Below are 19,830 nucleotides of genomic sequence, written 5' to 3' on the forward strand. Positions count from 1 at the left end.
AATAATGTGACAGCACTATGGGAACCACAAGCACAATCCAAAGCTTTTGATTAGGTCTCAATTTGCTTCTATGTGATATTTTCGAATATTACAGGACGCACGCCAAAATAACAGATTTGTTTCCACGGATTTGGTGAGGCCTTTAATATTCGAATTACAACACTATTCTGCCCCCCACCCTCTTGAAAACCAATCTCCTGCTAAAAATCGGAGAGGAGTGGGGCGGGTCTCATCCGAACTCCCATTTAATCCCAGACCCCACCCCGTCATAATCATGCCTGCCCACCCCCCTCACAAACAGATACACGCACACTCTAAAACACACATAAATACACATGCTGAAACACACAACATGCACACAGGCACACGGACACTCACTCACCTCACAGCCGGCTTCTGTCTTCTCCCGGCTATCCCCACCGTGCCTGTCAGCCCCTGTGTGCACTCGTGTGCAGCAGGGGTGTGACAGATTTAGAAATACGGATCTGGATCTATTTATTTTGCAAGAAAATTAAAAAATTTAATTAATCATGTCAGTTAAATCCCTCAATTTCGCTCAAGCTTAATCACCACACACAAATGCAAACCAGCCACGGGCAGACCGCTTTTAAAAAAGACCCTTCCTATCCACAACTGACATGCTCAGCTCCTGGACAACACATGCCCACACTACATTCACACGGCCACTCCTCTGGACACAAAGCCTTCAATTTCTCCTTCACTTCACACTTAGAAAGCCTACGAGCACTCAGCGCTCAGGGTACTCCCAAAAGCCAGCGGGGGAAGCAAGGGCGCAGGGGTGTTGAGCAACCACAGGGGGAGCTGCTGCTGCTGTGTACAAGGAGTGTCCCAGGAGGACCTCCATAATCCTGCGCCGGAGCACCAGGCTACTCCCCCTTTTCCTTCTCTGCTGCCTCCAGGGCCAAAGCCCCTGGGGGAAGCAAGGGCGCAGGGGTGTTAAGCGCCCACAGAGGGTGTTAGGCGAACTGAAGGGGGGTCCATTCAGTCACAGAGACTGCCCACGCCCCGAAGAGGAACGCAGTATCGAGAAAACGGACCAAGGTGAGGAGCGAGAGAGGAGGGGTGAGGACAATTTGAATTGATACGCTGCCGGGGCTGCCCCCTTTCCCCTTCTGATGCGATCACATTGCCCTAACTGTTCTACTCACTTGCCCCCAGCTATAACACGATGAGTCCCTGGCCAGTAGGGCTGATTTGGCTGTCATGGCCACGAAAGCGGTGGACACTGATATTGTTGCTAGCCCCCCTCTCGCCACCTTTCACCACATAGATGCCCTTTTGCGTCAGTGCCTCACAAGTGAAGCTTGCTAATCCCCGGAGTTTCCTTTCCCTGTTTTTAGTCCCGGTAACTGAGTCCTTCGACTTGACCAGGCACAGGGTATTCTCCGAGGGGCATGGGGGGGCGGAGAAAGTTGGACTAAAGTTGGTATTGGGAAATGTCACACTTTGCCCGAATCTCCATTGCCGGATGGGAGGGAAGGTTTAACCAAGTTGCCCTGATAACCAAGGGCTTGAATAAAGAATCCCCTCCCCCCAGGAGGGAGATGTTTCCAATATTCAGGACCTTGGAGGAAAAAAGAAAGGACCTGACCTTAAGGTCACCAGTAAAGGTTTACTGCAAAAGTTCAGTGGCACACAGCCTCGGACGTCAGCCCCAAAAACAGGGGCCAGTCCTGGCACAGAAACAAAAGAATAAAGGGTGTGGCAAGAGTAAGGAAAACCTAAAGGTGAAATCACAAGATGAGCACATTATGTTTTTTTGGGGCGTCTGTTTGAGAAATATTATTTAAAAAACTCCTTAAATCGTCAGCATATTCTGTCTGTGTTTTCGGAACTGTCAAGCATAAGGTTAATGAGATCTAGAGACATCAAACAGGTGGTTTTTGTTTATGAAGACAGTCTGAATGTTGTTAAATTGTGTTTGCGATCAGACATATTTAAGAACGTAATTCTTGCAGAGGGTGAAGCTTTATTGTCAATGGGCTATGAGATATTACGAATTTAGTGCTACCCTTACCCTTCCCTGTCAGGGATAGGAGGAGTGATAATTGGTGACCAAAAGATCATACTCAAAGATTGACAATCAATTTGTGTATCAAACAGTCCCAGAGGCCCCAGATGTTGCAGTTTAACAAGGAGGATGGAGAGAGAAAAGCCAAATACGACTGGGTTAGGATAGTGAATGCATTGCATGGGGAATCAGGTACCTCAGTCCCTCAGGAATGATTGTCTTTAACATCTATGGTGTCTTGGAACTCTAGGGGTTTTGCCAATATATCTAGAAATAAAGACTAACTGAGGGCCTTTTCTGTTTGGTTGCTTTCAGGAAACACTTATGTGTGATGCCCCTATTTTGGATGGATATGAGGTTTTTGCAGTCAATGCTGAACGCTGAACGGGGTGAAAGAGGCCGCCCATAAACACAACTAAGAAATTGAGGGCACATTAATCAATTCATCAAGAAGGGATATGCTGATTATGCTTTTGTCTTGAAAGTCGTCGGCATCTGAAAAGTTCTCAAAGTGTCTTATACTTAACGTTTACTTCAATCCTGAAGGTGTACGTTGGGAGGACTTCTTAACAGATTTTTCCTAGTCCATGCTTGAGGAAACACCGGAGGTAGGTGCGTGTGCTATAGTTGTGGGGAATTTCAATTCAGAATGTCTTGAGCAGTCATGGTATCAAAAATAAGACTGATTGGATGTTTCAACTTAAAAGCTCCATAGCAAGAGCCTGATTTGCCAAGAACTTCTGACATGGGACTTGGTGCATTTGAACAGAGTTTTGCAGCCTGATATATCGCCTAGGTTCTTGTGGCACAACTCTCTTTGGCGCTCTACTATTGATTATGTTTTTGTGTCCTCAGAGTTGCAGGCAAGGGATGGTTCCCTGGAGGTACGGCGTACCCAGTTAAGCGATCACTCAATGTTTAGTGTACGTGTTTCCAGCTCTGTGGTCTTGATCCATTCTTCCAGAGGAGCTGACAATATTGGTTAACCCAAAGGATCACAGTGTTCTTTGGCAACATAGATTTGCACAACAATTCTATGGGATAATGGAATTGAGGCTCCAGGAATGTCTCCCCTGACTATGCACCCCAGAGAGCTTTGGACCCATTGTCAAATTAACTTTGGGTGCCTTATGCTCTGCAAGGTCACTGGCAAAACGCGAATGTTCGGGTGTCCATGTTCAAGCATCAGTGCAGTGACGCTATGTAAGAAAGAGCTGAGACGGAATATCAGGGGTCTGAACAAAAACAGCCAATCATTCCCCGCTGACAGTCGAGCTTTGAAGAAAACATTTAAAAACTGGGTGTGAGGTCACAGGTTTCTAAGGTCGATTAATGATGCAGAATAAATGTTGGGATGTATGTCAGGGCCCAATTCGGTTAACTTCTGGTGATTGATCAGGTCAAACGGGATTGACACCCGCTGGTGTCTTGGTTTGGTTTTGGTTTGGTGCCCTTATTTGGGGCATGGAAGACTTGTTGACCCTTATTCGATCTAGTAAGAACTTGAATGTTCTTGGCTCTGATGGTTTATCAGTTATGACACTGAAGTCCGATCCAATACTGTGGGCAAAGATTATTTCAGCCCTGTTTGCCAATGTGTTATCAGAGAAAAAGATTCTCCAATCACAGAAACGTGCAACAGTGGTGGTGATCTTTAAAGGGGGCGATAGATTGTCGCCCCTAAATTATAGGCTGATATCTTTACTGGACGCAAGTTGCAAGATTTTTTAAAAGCTGGTTCTACAGGAATTCTTAAACTGGGCTCGAAACTTAGGTGAGCTGGACTTATTTCAATCTAGTTTTAAGAAAGGAGTGGGGACTGGCCTAAATAGTTTTTTGGTAAACCTATTAGATGCCCAGGTGCAGGACCAAAAGCAGATTTTATATTTGGCCTTCTTAGATGAGAGCAAGGCGATTGACTGTGTACATCAGGAGTTACTATAGTCAAAGCTATCTAAGCATGGTTGCCTGAGCGCTCTAATAGATATCCTTGTATCCTTACACAGGAACACAAAGATTAGGGTTAGACTTGACGGTAATTGGTCCTGCACTGCTTGGATCGATACGAACAGAGGATTGTGTCATAGCACCTTTTTTGTTTCATTTCTATATAATGGACATGGGTCTTGGTTTGGAAGCTGTCTGTACCAATCCCCCTCCCTCAGGTCAGACGTAGATTCAATATTTAAAGTACGCGGACGACATCATCATATTCGACAAGACACTGATAGGATTACAACGGGCCCTAGGCAAACTAAATCTCTACTTCATAACACTCACCCTCAAGTTAAATGTTACTAAATCAAAGGTCCTGATTTTAAACGAAGTAAAAGCTAAATGGAAATTCTTTAAATGGTCGGTCCCGAGGCATGTCCTGGAAGTGGTGAAGGAGTTTATATATCTGGGTAGTATGGTGTTGTCAAGCAGGTGTAAAGTAGAAACCTATAGGAAATGTACATCTTATAGGAAATGTATATCTTCCTTTTTGGCTTCTTCCTTCCAGCTGCGACTGTTCGACAAAATGTCTGTTCGTTTTTCAACTTTGCCCATATTGGAATTGTATAGGCAACAAATAGTTCCAAGACTTATTTTTGGTGTTGAAAATCTGGGGTTTACCATAGACTGGTCATCCTTAGAGGCCCTTCTGTGGAGAAGGGTTCTTCACCTCCGGAACTCACTTCCTATGGCAGCTACAAGGCACGAATTGGGATTGCTGTCCGTTGGTTCATCGGATGAATGGAAAGTGTTGCAAACATATGCGTAAATACTGGCCCCTTTGCATACATCAATTTACATAAAACTGGGACAAGAACTTAACAAATTGAATTGCAAAACATTAGTATCTTGGAAGGAAAATTGTGAGATTATATTAGCGAGGATTGAACCCTCGGCTGTGGAACCCGTAAGTAATCTGAATAAAGTGAAATTCAACCTACAAACGAATGAATGGTTAAAGAATAGGACGATTTTCATGATCACTTTGAAAACAACATAAAAAGAAGACCATTTGTGGACTTGAATTTTAAATTTGAATGAAATAAGTTTATTAATTGCAATGTTTGAATTTTTAGAACAAATTCTTGATCTTTGCACTGAAAAATGATTTTATAACAGTGGGCCTCATTACGAGTATGTAGGTAGGCATGCCGCTTTTAGCGGCATGGCTACCCCCATACCGGGTACAGGGTCCGGGTTCCAGGAATGAGGAATTACTGGGCCATTCCGACCTTGGAGGGCCTGGTAATTCCCTTTCCTGGGACCCAGACCCGGTACATCCCCATTCCCATTTGAGCCCCCACAAGGCTCAATGGGAATGGGGAGGATGCTAACAACGGGCCCGTCAATGACGGGTCCGTTGTTAGCATCCTGGTCTGCTAGCAGGTCCCGCTATGGACCCGATTACGGGGCCGGCAGCTCTACCGGCGCTGTTATCCCTCTACTACCTTCCTCGTAATGAGGCCCATTGTATCTAATGTGTTTGTTTGTTTGGTTGTTTATTTATAAAGCGCAGCAAGCCCTGAGGCACGTGGGCGCATTACTTGGTTACAACAACAATATATTTACAGTTACATATGAGTAGGTTACATCGACAGTATATTTACCATTGCATATGATACAAGAAGAAACATGAATTATATACAGTAGGATAATGTTCCATATACAGTGATAAAAGATGAGTTATTTACAGTTAGATATGGTAAAATAAAATGCAGGTGGCTTTAGAATGAGAAGAATGAGGCAACGATTACAGTGATGGTTAGCGAGGTGCATCTAGGTTCTTAGTGCTTTCGAGAGAATCCATGTTTTAGAATTTTTTCTGAACTGGTGGAAGGAGGGTTCTGTTCTTAGGGTCAGTGGTATTGTGTTCCACAGTTTAGAGGCAAGCACAGGGACGCTGGTGCCTCCCGCTTTCTGCAGCTTAAACCTAGGGACCTTCAGGCAGTGAGTTTGTGCTGTTCTGGTGGGACGTGTAGTGGTGTTTTGGGTGAAGTTATGAAATCAATGTGTGGTTTGTATATGAAATAAATGATATGACAATTTATGTGAAAGGTTTTAAATATTAAGCAAATGCACAATAAAATAAATACAAAATGAATGGCAGTTTCGTGTTACAGCTCCACTCTGGCTGCCTGCCCCTTGAGATCAAGGAACATTCTTATCTAAGGAACCCAAGGGTGCTACACACTGTCCACCCTCTCACCCCCACACCTATAAGACCTATAAGCAAAGGGGGGCCCATTCCTATTGAAATGGGCCCCCAGGAGCCCTATGTTGGCGAGCACTAAAGCTGCTCGTTGTTATGCTAAGTGCCTGATTGGCAGCAAGGAGGGAGGAGCCCATGTGTTGCGGCTGCTTTGAAGAGATCTGGAAGGTGTCACCAGAACAAGGCAGGGCAGCTCGCTCTTTGCCCTTCATATAAGTGCTAAATCCAGCTGAGGTGTCTCTCCCTCTCACGCTCTCATGTGCTGTTGATCCTTCCAGGATCCTTCTTACGGAGCGATTGACAAGCACAGAATCAATGGTTTGAAGATAATTAGGGACACAGTTAGGAGCACGGGGATATAGCTCAATGGTAGAGAATTTGATTGCAGATCAAGAGGTCCCTAGTTAAAATCCGGTGTCCCGTGCACCTTTTTTATATTTTAATAATATGTCTTCCTTTATTCGTAAAGATCTGTCTTCCTTTTCTGAGCACAGTTGGCATTCGCTGCGCTTTAAGATGCATGTTGTACACATGCTTTCAGGTATTCCAAACATATATTTATTTACGGGTCAAACTTCCTTATTTCGAATGCACATATCAGAGCCATGGAGGGGCCTAACTTGGATTACTAGTCATGCGGTCGGAAATCACCCTATTCCCATGTCCCATTGGGGCATTTTACAGCACAGCTTTCAGAAGGATTTTAAAAAAAAGGCGCAGGATTTAGAGCCAGTCCGAGACAAATAACACCTCGGCAAGAGTTACCCAACCTGATGCGCTACCTCCGCAGCTTTCTGCTTCTGGACTCATCATTCCCTGATCCCAGATCCGCTGCAAGAGTCGCCCAACCTGATGCGCTACCTCTTCAGATCTCGGCTTCAGGACTCATCATTTCCTGATCCTCTGCAAGAGTCACCCAACCTGATGCGCTACCTCCTCAGCTCTCTGATTCAGGACTCATCATTCCCTGATCCCTGATCCTCTGCAAGAGTCGCCCAACCTGAGGCGCTACCTCCACAGCTTTCTGCTTCAGGACTCATCATTCCCTGATCCTCTGCAAGAGTCACCCAACCTGATGCGCAACCTCCGCAGCTTTCTGCTTCACGACTCACCATTCCCTGATCCTCTGCAAGAGTCACCCAACCTGATGCGCTACCTCCACAGCTTTCTGCGTCAGGACTCATCATTCCCTGATCCTCTGCAAGAGTCACTCAACCTGATGCGCTACCTCCGCAGCTTTCTGCTTCACGACTCACCATTCCCTGATCCTCTGCAAGAGTCGCCCAACCTGATGCGCTACCTCCGCAGCTTTCTGCTTCAGGACTCACCATTCCCTGATCCTGTGCAAGAGCCGCCCAACCTGATGCGCTACCTCCGCAGCTTTCTGCTTCACGGTCACCATTCCCTGATCCTCTGCAAGAGTCACCAAACCTGACGCGCTACCTCCGCAGCTTTCTGCTTCAGGACTCATCATTCCCTGATCCTCTGCAAGAGTCACCCAACCTGATGCGCTACCTCCGCAGCTTTCTGCATCAGGACTCATCATTCCCTGATCCCTGATCCTCTGCAAGAGTCACCCAACCTGATGTGCTACCTCCGCAGCTTTCTGCTTCACGGTCACCATTCCCTGATCCTCTTCAAGAGTCACCAAACCTGACGCGCTACCTCCGCAGCTTTCTGCTTCAGGACTCATCATTCCCTGATCCTCTGCAAGAGTCGCCCAACCTGATGCTCTACCTCTGCAGCGTTCTGCATCAGGACTCATCATTCCCTGATCCCTGATCCTCTGCAAGAGTCACCCAACCTGATGCGCTACCTCCGCAGCTTTCTGCATCAGGACTCATCATTCCCTGGTCCCTGATACTGTAAAATCGCTGAATTGCCAACACTGCAGTTCATATGCATAGTGTTGCATCTCCAGCAACAATGACATTGCGCACAGTCTCATTAATGGGGTGCAGTGAAAACTGAAAGGCTCTTCACTGGCAGGATCGTGGAGACGATCACCCCAACAGCACAACCCTTCACCAGGTGCTGCCATGGGAGGGCACGGGGGTGGCGCATGCACTGGCTAAGCCTTGCGTTAATCAGACTCAGCTTTCTGCCAAGAATAATAAGTGATGGACGGGAAGTTTTACATTCATTATAACCATCTCTATTTTAGCCCACCTGCAGCAATCCAGAAGTGGGGTTTACCCTTTACAAACCCGTTTGGGGCCTCCAAAATGGGGAATTGTGTAACCACTGCGCAGAACACAAGTAAACCCAGACAGTTAAGTCCTTGCAGGACATAATGGACCACACGTCTGAGCATCAACTCTCGTGTTCAGAGAGACAAAGTAAAAACAGAAAATGATGGTGTGGGTGAGAGTTCACTTTAATAACTGCATGGATATCAGGCTGCCCCCAGCTGCTGGACCTCAATGCACGATGCTTAGAATATTACCTGCAAGCTAAGCCAGGTGATTGAAGCACCTCCAGCAGAACTCTGTGTGTTTCCTGGATGAATTACCAAAGCATTTCATCCCCCAGAGAAGGATAAAATGCGTGTCATTGAGTTGCTTCGTTCCCGAAGGTCTGGGGGGGGGCAAGCAGCAAGCAGAACTGTTGGTGGGCCAGTACTCTGTGCATGGGGGTTGTGGTGTAGTCACTGTAGGCCCAGTCACGTGGACGAGGGGAGACCCGAGTCACGTAATGTGGGCGGGTAATAAAGTTTGCCCGGAACCACGTCAGTCCGGGGCGAGTAACTGAATGAAGAAGTCGCAGGGATTTATTTGTGTGTGGTATGCCTGAGGCCCGAGCGGGCCTATGAGTGAAACCCTGATCTCCCGTGTGCATCGGAGGCTGGGTTGCTCTAGCCAGAACAGGGGTCACCTTCTAGTTCTCCCATGTTGGGGGGCCGTGTCTGAGTCCTATAGAAGATCTTTGCCAGAGCCATAAGAAATACCACAGGACAGGGCAATCGGCCAAAAATAAGTAAGAGTGAAGTGGGGGGCGGGGCATGTGCCTGGGTTTCCAATGCAACGCCTTTTAGTCAGGATACAACCAGGGATGTAATTTCACTGAAATGCCAGGGGTAGGAGAAGTGATATCACATGACCCTTGACCTCTGATGACATCACAGGAAGTGATGTCATTTGATCCCAACCCAAAGTGACATCACAGGAAGCGATAGAACACGATCTTTCACCCCTCGACAAAACAGGAAGTGGCATCACATAGCATTGTTCCTAAGTACACTATGAAAAATATGGTTACAATATCACTATAATGTGAAATACATTTCATGCAAGAGTGGATCGCCATATTTATCTTCAATATCATTGTGTATAGGCCCATGCTACCAAATTACTGTGAATGCAAGCAAACGTCCAAGGCTAAATGATGAGTTATTATGTAGCACTTATGCGCTTTATATAACAAATATACATGTAATGTCACCAACCTGCAGTGCGTCTCATTTATCAACCTAAGAAAGATGAATAGCTGAGTTGGCCTTGTCAGGATTCAAACCTGCAACCTGCCAACCACACACACATCACTCCAGGGAGCACTCACCCAACTGAGCTATGTTACCGGCTATAGCAATCTTACCAGCTATAGTAAAATTAGCAATTACATGTCGGAATGTTCTCAAAGTCAGAAAGCAGATTACACTCTGTAGTGCATACCATTAAACTGGTAACAGATTTAACGTCAGGCCAGTTCATCTGCAGGTCTGGTGCAAATTTGGCCACATGTCAAGCCTGTGTGGATCTACTTTTCAGGCTTCAGAGGTTGACCTCACACGGCATACCATACTCTGGGCACTCGTGACTTTATACATGCAAACAAGCATCCTGCACAGCATGCCATGGCAATAGGAAAGATAGACACATTACAACGAGGTATTCATTGCAGCACTATGAAATCAAGGGCCACTTTATGTGCTATGGTCAAACATTTCTACACTGCACACAAGCTTTTCGGCACAAAGATTTTGTCAAGTGACCGAGGACACCCCAGATGCAATGTCTTGAGATGATCATAACAGAGACAACAGCAGAAAAAAACATGAAATAACTGCAACTTTTAAAAAGCAAAATATATAGTCCGAAATGGATGCTTATTCTACTCTAAATGCCTTTTGGGAAGTTTTTGACTGCATTGTGAATTTGAGGACTTTAATAACATACTAGATCAGTGACTCACCGTCTGAAATGTGCCTGAAATAAACCTTTGATGAGTCTGGCAATTATTTTATAAAATTCCAGAAATACAAATTATTTGTTATTCCTATTCTTTCTTATTTAGGTCATGGCTCAAAGGATATACACTTGTGGAACCCCCTGTTTTTTTTAAGAGGCCTGAAGAAGAAAGTCAGCCACTCCAGAAATAAAGAGCCACTTGGTGCTGGCCACAGTCCAGGAGTGTCCATTTTTAAAAAAACAATGTTTCTTTTAGGGGTATCAACGGAGATCACAGTGGTAGCAAGGGAGACCACAGGGGTCGCAGTTGCGACCCCTGGCAACCCCTAAATGACGTCCCTGGTGTGCAGACGCAAAGGGGCACCGCAGTAGAAGTCTTGCACAGGCACGGCATGGGATAACCTCGTCACCAGTGTTGAATAGCGGCATGCGATTCCGTGGTTAATAATATAAGCACTTAAATAAAGCTCAGAGACGAGATGCACCTTCTTTAATCATTGAGGTTGAACTGGTGCGAAGCCGGTAACCCCGCCTTCAGCATTACGTGGTTTGCAACCCACAACAAACACAACAGCAGAAAGGGGACAGGGACCCGCCTTTCACAGACATACTAGCATAAAGAGAGGATGTTACATCCCCTTCCCCCATACTGATTTCTAGTGACGCCACTGGTACAGATGGCAGGAGCAGGCTAATTGTGATTTGTGTCAGGGAAGCCTTTAAGTACATGTCACCCGCGCGCGCACAAATCCGGACACCACCCATCAGAAAGACGTGAGGAGGGCAGCGCACCACACAGCACTGCGCGTGACTACGGATTAGCGTGGGGATGCACATTGCGATATTTGAACAGCCAGATAAAAACCCAAAGCGACTGTTGCTGAAGTATCTTGTTACCTTAAAATCAGTTCTTGTTAATCCTTCCAATTCCAGTTCATCTTTTACCTCGAAGTACAGATCACGTTGGCATAATGTATACCAATATAAATGCCATGCCACACGTATCAGGCTTTGACTGAGAAAGTGGGTGGGGCAAGCTGAGTTTTTTTGATTCCTTTCTAATTCACGACAAACTTGCCAACCCTACCGATACAGGCAGCAGGCTACAGCATTTTGAGAAGTCCTACCGCCTACCAATTTTGCTGCCAAAACCTACAGATTTAGGGCTGCAGGCCTGGCTGCCTGAGGACCAGCCTGCCCAGCTTGAGCAGAGAGCAGCAATCTCCATTGTACTGTAGGTGGGCGTGTTAAATAGCCCGTTAATTTCATTGATGCAGTTAAAATGCATTTGTAACGATATGTGTATTGCTCTAATGGTGGGTTACGATTAAGTGGGATAGCTGTTCAGGCAGTTTGTGAGTGGTCATTAGAATACATCTATCTTAGTAAAGCATTGACTCTTGATGTAGCTTTACGTGCTGAAGATATCCTAGCTCTGCCCAGAAGATCACACTGGCTGCGGGTGTTCACCTTGTCACCTTGAATTCCCAGCACTGACAGAGTGCAACAGTACTCCAGCTGCCCCTTCACACAGAGCTTGAAACCTGTGCTTCATTCCCTTTGTAATTGAAAGTGTGCTAAACCAATTAACATAGCTGGATTAGTAGCTCGTTTCAGCAGTTTCTTTGGAAATACAGTTAAAGTTACATCCTCGTTAAGTCTACGCTTTGCTTTGTTCTTTATCTTGAAAGATGCATGAACTAAATGTAGAACCCTTTATGTGCTCCTCATCATTTTAAACAAACATAGAACTGAATTATTAGAGTGATTTAAACATTCCTATTATTGCATTCTATACACAAAACGTTTCTTTTCATCCGTCCAAATTGCCTCTTCACTTTTACGAGGGCCTATGCTAGAGTTCAGCTCACTACTAGGTTCTTCAGTTTGCTTGCCTTCTTCCCAGAGTTTAGAGGATCAGTACCTATTTTTTGTAACTCATTCCATCCTGGCTCGTGCTCCTTATTGCTCAATAACTCGAAAGGCCCTTTTCTGCTGAACTCATTCATTAATAATGGGGCACAGAAACCGTCTGAAAGGTTTGCAAGCGATGACTTTGCCATATCCTAGTGCTAGGTTTTGTCTGCTTCACGGTCGAATGTATACACAACATCATTCATTCTGAACTTAGACTTTGGGAACTTGGGTAAGAGAATAGAAAGGTACACATTTTGGCATTAACTTTCCTGAAATTCAAAAAGATGAGTTATATTCTGTCTGCCCATGACCTGTGAATCAGACTGAGACACACTTCAAGCTGCATTTGCTGGAGCCCTTGTGGCCGTCACTTCCCTTGGGGTATACAGAGGTGTTATCACCTCATTGTCTTTTCACACCGCCATACTTCTTGAAATATTTGACACTTGATGTGTCAAGGAGGACAGGGAAGGCATCAGGGCCTTTCCACCCTTCCATTTGAAAGGGGCCATGAGCCTTATGGGGGACCCCAGCAACTGCCCTATGTTGCCAGTCAGTAATATATTTCTCTCTATATTACTTTCATTCGGGGGCTTTAAATGTGTTTTTTGTGTTAATGAGGAAGAAGCTGGTCACAGGTCACTCATTAGGTACATGTCTTTCTCATGATGGGACAGAGGACAGGCAGCTCTTTCCTGCGATCTCTTCAAGGCCATATGTCAAGTCGAGGAATTTCCTGTGATGTCATAAGGTCAAAGTTCTCGTGACATCATTTTCTGCGATGTCATGTCCTGTCATTTCCTTGTGCCAAGTTGATGTGACCTCATTTCCTGTGAGGTCATCATTATGCTAATTACTATTTTGAAACATGAAGATTCCTACAGATTTTTGGTGACAGAATGTTGGCATGTATGTCACGGTGGAGAGAAAAATGCGCCTGTGTCTTTCCCCAAATCCTCTCTTGGGAGCTGAGGTTAATGCTATCACCAGTCAACAGTGCAAGCAAGAGCGTGCGGTAAAGGGGGCCCAGGGGGGAACGCGAAGCGTTTCCCCCCGGGGAGTTTTTGGCACTTCACACGGCCAGCGAGTGGCCGTGGGGGGCAGAGCGCCTCCCGGGGGTATTCAAGGGCTCAGGGAAGGTTCGGGAGGCAGGCGACGGTTAGGACTTGGTGATTGTATCAGTCCTGTCGCCTGCTCCCGAGCTTTCCCTCAGTTGGGCTTTTTGAAGGGGTTATCAGTAGAGGTGAGGAATAGGGCATCTTAGCGTGTAGGTTTGTTGTGTAGGTAGTTATATAAAAAAAAATTTTAAAAATTTGTTTTATAGCGGAGGTACCGTAAATAAGGTACCTCCATTTTCTTACCTGGGGTGAGGAAAGCGCTGTTGGCGGGGTGTTTACGGGAGCCGCTGTAGTTCAGTTGGTTTTCCTTTTTAAGTTTGCAGGTTGTGGAGCGAGCGTTTCGACCGTTTCTAATTGGGAGGAGGGGGTGGTGTAGAGCGTTGGGGTTAGGAACACGGATTCTTGGCCAATTCATTCTTCGGGGGATTTGGGAAAGTTGCCTGCAAGTGTTTTTTCTTTTAAGAGTGCGTTTTATTGGCATTTGCTGTTTACGTTATTGGCAGCCTGCAGCTCCGTGTCCAGGGCCCGGTTTTTATTTTATTTATTTATTTATTTATTTTCGCACAGAGACAAGATTAAGGACGCATGGGCTGTCTAGTGTCAGTGGGATCATACCTGGTCAAGTGGCACAGCGAGTAGAGCGCTCGCTTTGACATCAATGCTAGAGCGTGCTAACGCAGGTTCGAATCATGGTGGCGCCAAACTCAGCCTTTCATCCTTCTGAGCACCACACACTGTGGGTAATAATAAGCAGTACTCAGATACCTGAGGGTTCATAGCACTATATAAATGCCAAATTATTACTATTAAAGGGGCAGCTCTATTTTTCCTTGATTGCGTTACAGTGCGGTGCATCTCGCGATACAACAGGGGGCAGTGTGGGAGGTATTGTGTTCAAGTGGATCTTGTGTCTGGTGGGTGTAGGGTTTTTGCTGGGCACTGTAGAGCAGGATTGGGGGGGTCTCTGAGGGCGAGGGCATTAAGAGGGGGCAGTATTTAGGGGGGTAAAATAGGAAAATTAATTTAAAAAATAATAATAATAATATAAATAAATAAATAAACAAATATACTATTTTTTTTTACATATTACCAGTGGGTTTTTATGAGGTGTTAATTTTACGCTGTTCAAAGATAGCAGTTTTGGCATTTTGGGTATAGGTCCACGGGTAGGTTTTGGCTCGGGGGCGTAGTTTAGCTAGCTTAATTTTCAGGGGGCATATTTTTAGTGCACAACCAGATTATTGGTGCACAAAGGTGGGCCAGGGAGCTAGCAAGAAGAGTTTGGTTGATGCTAGGGCTCTGAGGGAGGCCCTGGAAATTATTAGCAGAGCATCTAAGGCCTAATTGGAAGGGGCGGTAGGGGAAGTAACGGGAGAAGGGGAGGTAGGTGGGGGCAGGCCGCAGCGTAGAGCTACGGCTGATGGGGCTCTCGCGGTAGTGGTGGCTTGCACCCCCGCGGCAGGGAGAGGGGAGGTTTGGGAATCCAGGGGCAGGAAGATGAGGAGGGAGATAGACAGGAGGGCGTCCAGGGGAGAAAGGATTTTGGGTGGGGAGCCAGTGAGGGAGGGAGTGAATGATAGACCTAGGGAAGCTGGGAATGCTCAAAAGGAGGTGGCTCGAGGGAACAACAGTGGGGGCAGGGATGGGGCACAGAAGGGGGTGTCAGGGCAGAGGAGAAGATGGGGTAAATACCTGCAGAAGAGTGCAGGTGGGAGAAGGAGGGAGAGGTCCCCATCAATAGAGGAAGGTAGAGTGGAGCCGGAACGGCCCCCCCGGGTAGGAGGAGTGAGGGCGGAGGGCGCCGCGCAGCCCCCGCTGGGCAGGTGGAGGTAGAGGGTTTCAGTACGGCCCCTCCTCGGTCAGCGCAAGGAGAGCCTAGAGGGTGCAGCACAGCCCCTAGCAATGAGGATTCCAGGGTGGAGGACGGAACGCCTCGCCTGAGAGAAGAGGACCAGGCAGGGGTTTCCACAACCCCGCCGAGAAGACGTCAAAGGAGTGGCGGGGCGGACGACCCCGGGCTCGCAAGAAGATCATCAACTCAACTCGGGCATGAGCTCGCATCCACAATGTAGGAGCCCTCTAAGAAAGGAGATGAGGAGCATCGGTGTGGACGCCAGACCACAGGTGGCAGAGGTGAGCGGGAAAGGGAATGGTCATCTGCATGGCAGAGAGGGGTCACAAGAAGGGGGACAGGGGACGAAGGGTCTGGGCTGCAAGGTGTAAGGAAAGAAGTTGGTGTGCAGGCCATTGGAGCCGCAGGGGCTGAAATGAGCATTTGCTCAGTGGAGGTCCAAACGGACAAAGTGGGGGAGCCATTGATGCTCGAAGTGCAAGCTGGAAAAGATAAGGAGGTTGAAGGGAAAGGAAAAGAGAAAAAATTGCCATACATGGGGAAAACAAAACCATTGGGGGCACACTTGATGGCAGCGACCAGGGAGAAGATTCAGGCGGGGGAATTTGTGGATGTCTTTTAATTGCTCCATAGGGAAGTGAGAGCAAAGGAGGGGTCTAAGGAGGAAGAGAGGGAACTGGCTTCACGCCCAAGAGTCCCGGTGACTATTGAGAATTGGACATCAGCGTTTATCATTTATGCCAGTGTGTATTGCGAAAAGTTCCCGGAGCGTGCGTGGCCCTGCTTAAATATATGGATGTAATAAGGAAGGCTTTCACGAGTTTTGGGGGTTTTGCCTGGGTAAGGTATGATGAGGAATTCAGAGCGAGAATGGCAGAGGACAGTCATGCGGTCTGGGGGGAGATAGACATGGATCTCTGGCTGCAATGGATGGCCCCAACGAGGCCTGCCCCGACATTGCACACAACAAGTGGGCTGCCCGTGCCTTTCCGGCCCTTTCTTGGTCGACCCGTCCATGAGGGGGTGGGAGGAGGAGGCAGAGGACAGCCCTCGACAGCATGTTGGGCGTTCAATAAAGAAGGCGGCACGAGGTGGATGTGCAAATTTAAACACGAGTACAGCAGGTGTGCGGGTCGGCATCCGGTTACAGATTGTTTTCAGGCAGGGGACAGTGGGTCAGGGCGAGGAGCGGGGCAAGTAGGTGGGGGGGAAGGACCGCATGCCAGGTAAATTGGGGTGTGCTGGTAGGTCGGGCTCAGTTTATCGTAAAAGGAGGGGGGCACAAGGTTTGATGAAAGGTTTTTGGGGGCAACTTAAAGGGGGCAGGAGAAGGGTGAGGAGGAAGACGCGTAGTTAGGGGAGGGCCGCAGGGAGGATGTAACGGTGGAAATTGTTAAGGGGAGGTAGCTGTCGTTTGGAGGGCATGGACGACGGTGGTGAAGCCCTCACGCTTGCCGCACGACAAGGTGAGTAGGCTTCAGGCTGCATGGACAGAGGTACGGGAGCGCCTCTGGTGCAGCAAGGGGAAGTGATGAGATGGGTCTGCATGGACGGGGGTGCACTAGGGCCCCTGGTGCAGCTGAAGGAAAAAAAATAAAAAAATAAAAAAAAAAGTGGAATAACGAAGCAAGGTGCTGGAAGAGGAATTTATGTGGAATGGACTGCATGGACGGGGGCGCAGGTTTGGCCCCTGGTGCAGCGGTGGAGAGGAATAAGGCAGAAAAGGGGCCTGCATGGACGGGGGTGCACTAGGGCCCCTGGTGCAGGTGGGAAACAGGTGGTAATGGATGCAAGGAGCTTGAAGATTAGTTATATGGAAGGGACTGCATGGACGGGGGTGCAGGTTTGGCCCCTGGTGCAGTGGCGAGAGGAGTAATAAACTAAAGGGCCTGCATGGACGGGGGTGCATGTGGGCCCCCGGTGCAGGGGGGGCAACGCAGGACTGTAAAGCAATAAACTGGGCACAACAAGTTGAACAAATGGTTTATTGCTTGTAGGGGAACTGTTTGCGACTTGTTTTACGTGGTTATTCTTTGGGGCTTTCAGGGTTTCTGAGTTGGTCGGGGGAAAAGGCGGGTAGGGGGACTGCAATGGGAAGATGTTCAAATTACAGAAGAAGGTTTAGACATCAAGATTAAAAGGTCTAAGACGGATCAGAAGGGAAGGGGCTCTTGGGTTCGGCTGGGTCGAGAGAGCAAGGTCTTATGCCCAGTTCAGGCAGGCAAGGTGTGGAAGGAGCGCTGTGGGGGTAAGACAGGCTTGTTTTTTTTTTTTTTCAGCATGCGGATGGATCGCCGGTTTCAGCGGCCCAGGTGCTAGGGGTATTGCGGAAGGTGCTGGTGGCAGTGGGCAAAAAAGGCAGAGGATTTTGGGACTCATTCCTTTAGGATGGGCGCAGCATCTGAGGGTACCAGGCTGGGTTTTTCAGAAGACAAGGTGAAAAGATTGGGGCGTTGGAGGTCTGGGAAATACAAGGGGTACGGCAGGGAGTTTGATAAAGGGGAATGTTGAAAAGGTGGAGTAGGACTTTGTGGGCCAACTGTTGTTGTTGAAATATTTTTGACTTGTCAGTGATTTTGTAATTTCTTTTTCAGATGCTGCGCGAAAGAAGGGGGAGTTGGCGCAAGTTTGGATTGTTGGCCATTCAATTGTTAAGTGGGCTGGGAAAGAGGCGGAGAAAAGGGTGTTTGGAAGGCAACTGGGGTGCAGTTACAAGGAAGTGGTGGTGAGATGGCACGGGTTGGGGGCCTGCGGTGGGATCAGCTGCTTCCTATATTGGCTGGGATGAGGGAACGCTTGGGGTTCCAGAGGTGGTGATTATGCATGCAGGGGAGAATGACCTGGTGAGAGATACGGGGGTGGCTCTGCTAAGGAAAATGAAGAGGGACTTAGTGTGGGTGCGGGAAATGTGGCCTCAAGCAGTGGTGGTATGGACTAAGTTGTTGCCGCGATGAGTGTGGAGGGGAGTGAGAAGTGAGGGAGCAATAGAGCGGGCCAGGAAGGGGATAAACAGAGAAATGGTAAAATTTTGTGCCTCGGTGGCAGTGCAGGTCATGGACCATAAGGAAATAACATATGAGGGTCTCCTTATCTTTAGAGAGGATGGGGTACACTTGTCCGTGTTTGGGAATAATCACTACCTGGCGGACTTGGGTTCTTGGCTGGGAGACTGGGTAAAAAGTTGGAGGTAGGAAAAAAAAAAATATTTGGGGGTGGGGTGGGGCAGAAAGAACTCCTCAGGGGAGGGTTTTTCTGGTGCCGGGGGTATGGCCCCTTTTGATGTGGGGGGAGGGAAGCACAATGGGGGAATGACACGGGAAAGGATGGGGTGGCGCTGGCGCATCAGATTTAATGGCAGGACAGTTCATCTGCAGGTCTGGTGCAAAGTTGGCCACATTTCAAGCCTGTGTGGAACGACTTTTCAGGCTTCAGAGATTGACCTCACACGGCATACCATACTCTGGGCACTCGTAACCTCATACATGCAAACAAGCATCCTGCAGAGCATGCCATGGAAATAGGAAAGAAAGACACGTTACAACAAGGCATTCATTTTGGCACTATGAAATCAAGGACCACAGTATGTGCTATGGCCATACATGTCTACACTGTACACAAGCTTTTCCGCACAAGGATTTTGTCAAGTGACCGGGGAAACCCAGATGGAATGTCTTGTGATGATCATAAAAGAGACAACAACAGAAAAAAACATGCTATAACTGCAACTTTTAAAAAGAAAAATACATAGTCCAAAATGGATGCTTATTCTATGCTAAATGCTACGCTAAATGCTTTTTGGACGTTTCTGTCTGCATTGTGAATTTGAGGTCTTTAATAACATACTAATTTAGTGACTCACCCTTTGAAATGTGCCTGACATAAACCTTTGATGAGTCTAGCAATTATTGTATAGAATTCCAGAAAGACACCTTATTTGTTATTCCTATTCTTTCTTATTTAGGGTCATGACTCAAAGTGGTACACTTGTGGAACCCCCTGTTTTTTTTAAGAGGCTTGAACAAGAAAGCCAGCCACTCCAGAAACAAAGAGCCACATGGTGTTGGTCCCAGCCCAGGAGTTTCCATAAAAAGAAAAAATAAACAATGTATTTTTTTTTTTAGTGGTAGCAAGGGAGATCCCATGGGTAGCAAGGGAAGCCTTAGGGGTCGCAGTTGCAACCCCCTGCGTTCCCTAAATGACGTCCCTGGTGTGCGGACCCAAGGAGGTGCACCGCAGTAGAAGTCTTGCACAGGCAAGGCATGGATTAATCTCGTCGCCAATGCTCTGATTACTTGCTTGTAATCTTCATTACTCCTGGTCATACTCTTCCTCGTCGCAGTACTTACCTAATGAGGCCCCTGCCTCTGACACAGGACCTTCTTTTATTTCTTGTTATTCCTATAACTCCTCCCCCACACCCACGTCACTTAGTTTCATATTACCAAGCCGTAGCATGGGACCTTCCCCGCAGGGAGAGTGAGTAGGGTCGTCAGTACTGTGGACGTTACATCCCCTTCCCC

The 19,830-nt window shown here is 47.4% G+C and overlaps 1 long non-coding RNA gene across 1 annotated transcript in view; it reads left to right on the forward strand.

Moving 5' to 3' along the window:
• Nucleotides 1-903: 903 nt before the first annotated feature.
• LOC138569855 (uncharacterized) overlaps nucleotides 904-19,830 on the forward strand; it is a 190,516-nt gene continuing 171,589 nt past the window's right edge. Inside the window, exons 1-2 of the long non-coding RNA XR_011303395.1 lie at nucleotides 904-1,062; nucleotides 2,348-2,640. This is a non-coding gene — a long non-coding RNA (uncharacterized lncRNA). The remainder of the gene's footprint in view (nucleotides 1,063-2,347; nucleotides 2,641-19,830) is intronic.

The sequence above is a fragment of the Ambystoma mexicanum genome, chromosome 1p (genome assembly GCF_040938575.1).
Source record: "Ambystoma mexicanum isolate Mex_15411 chromosome 1p, UKY_AmexF1_1, whole genome shotgun sequence".
In the NCBI taxonomy this organism is placed as follows: Eukaryota; Metazoa; Chordata; class Amphibia; order Caudata; family Ambystomatidae; genus Ambystoma; species Ambystoma mexicanum.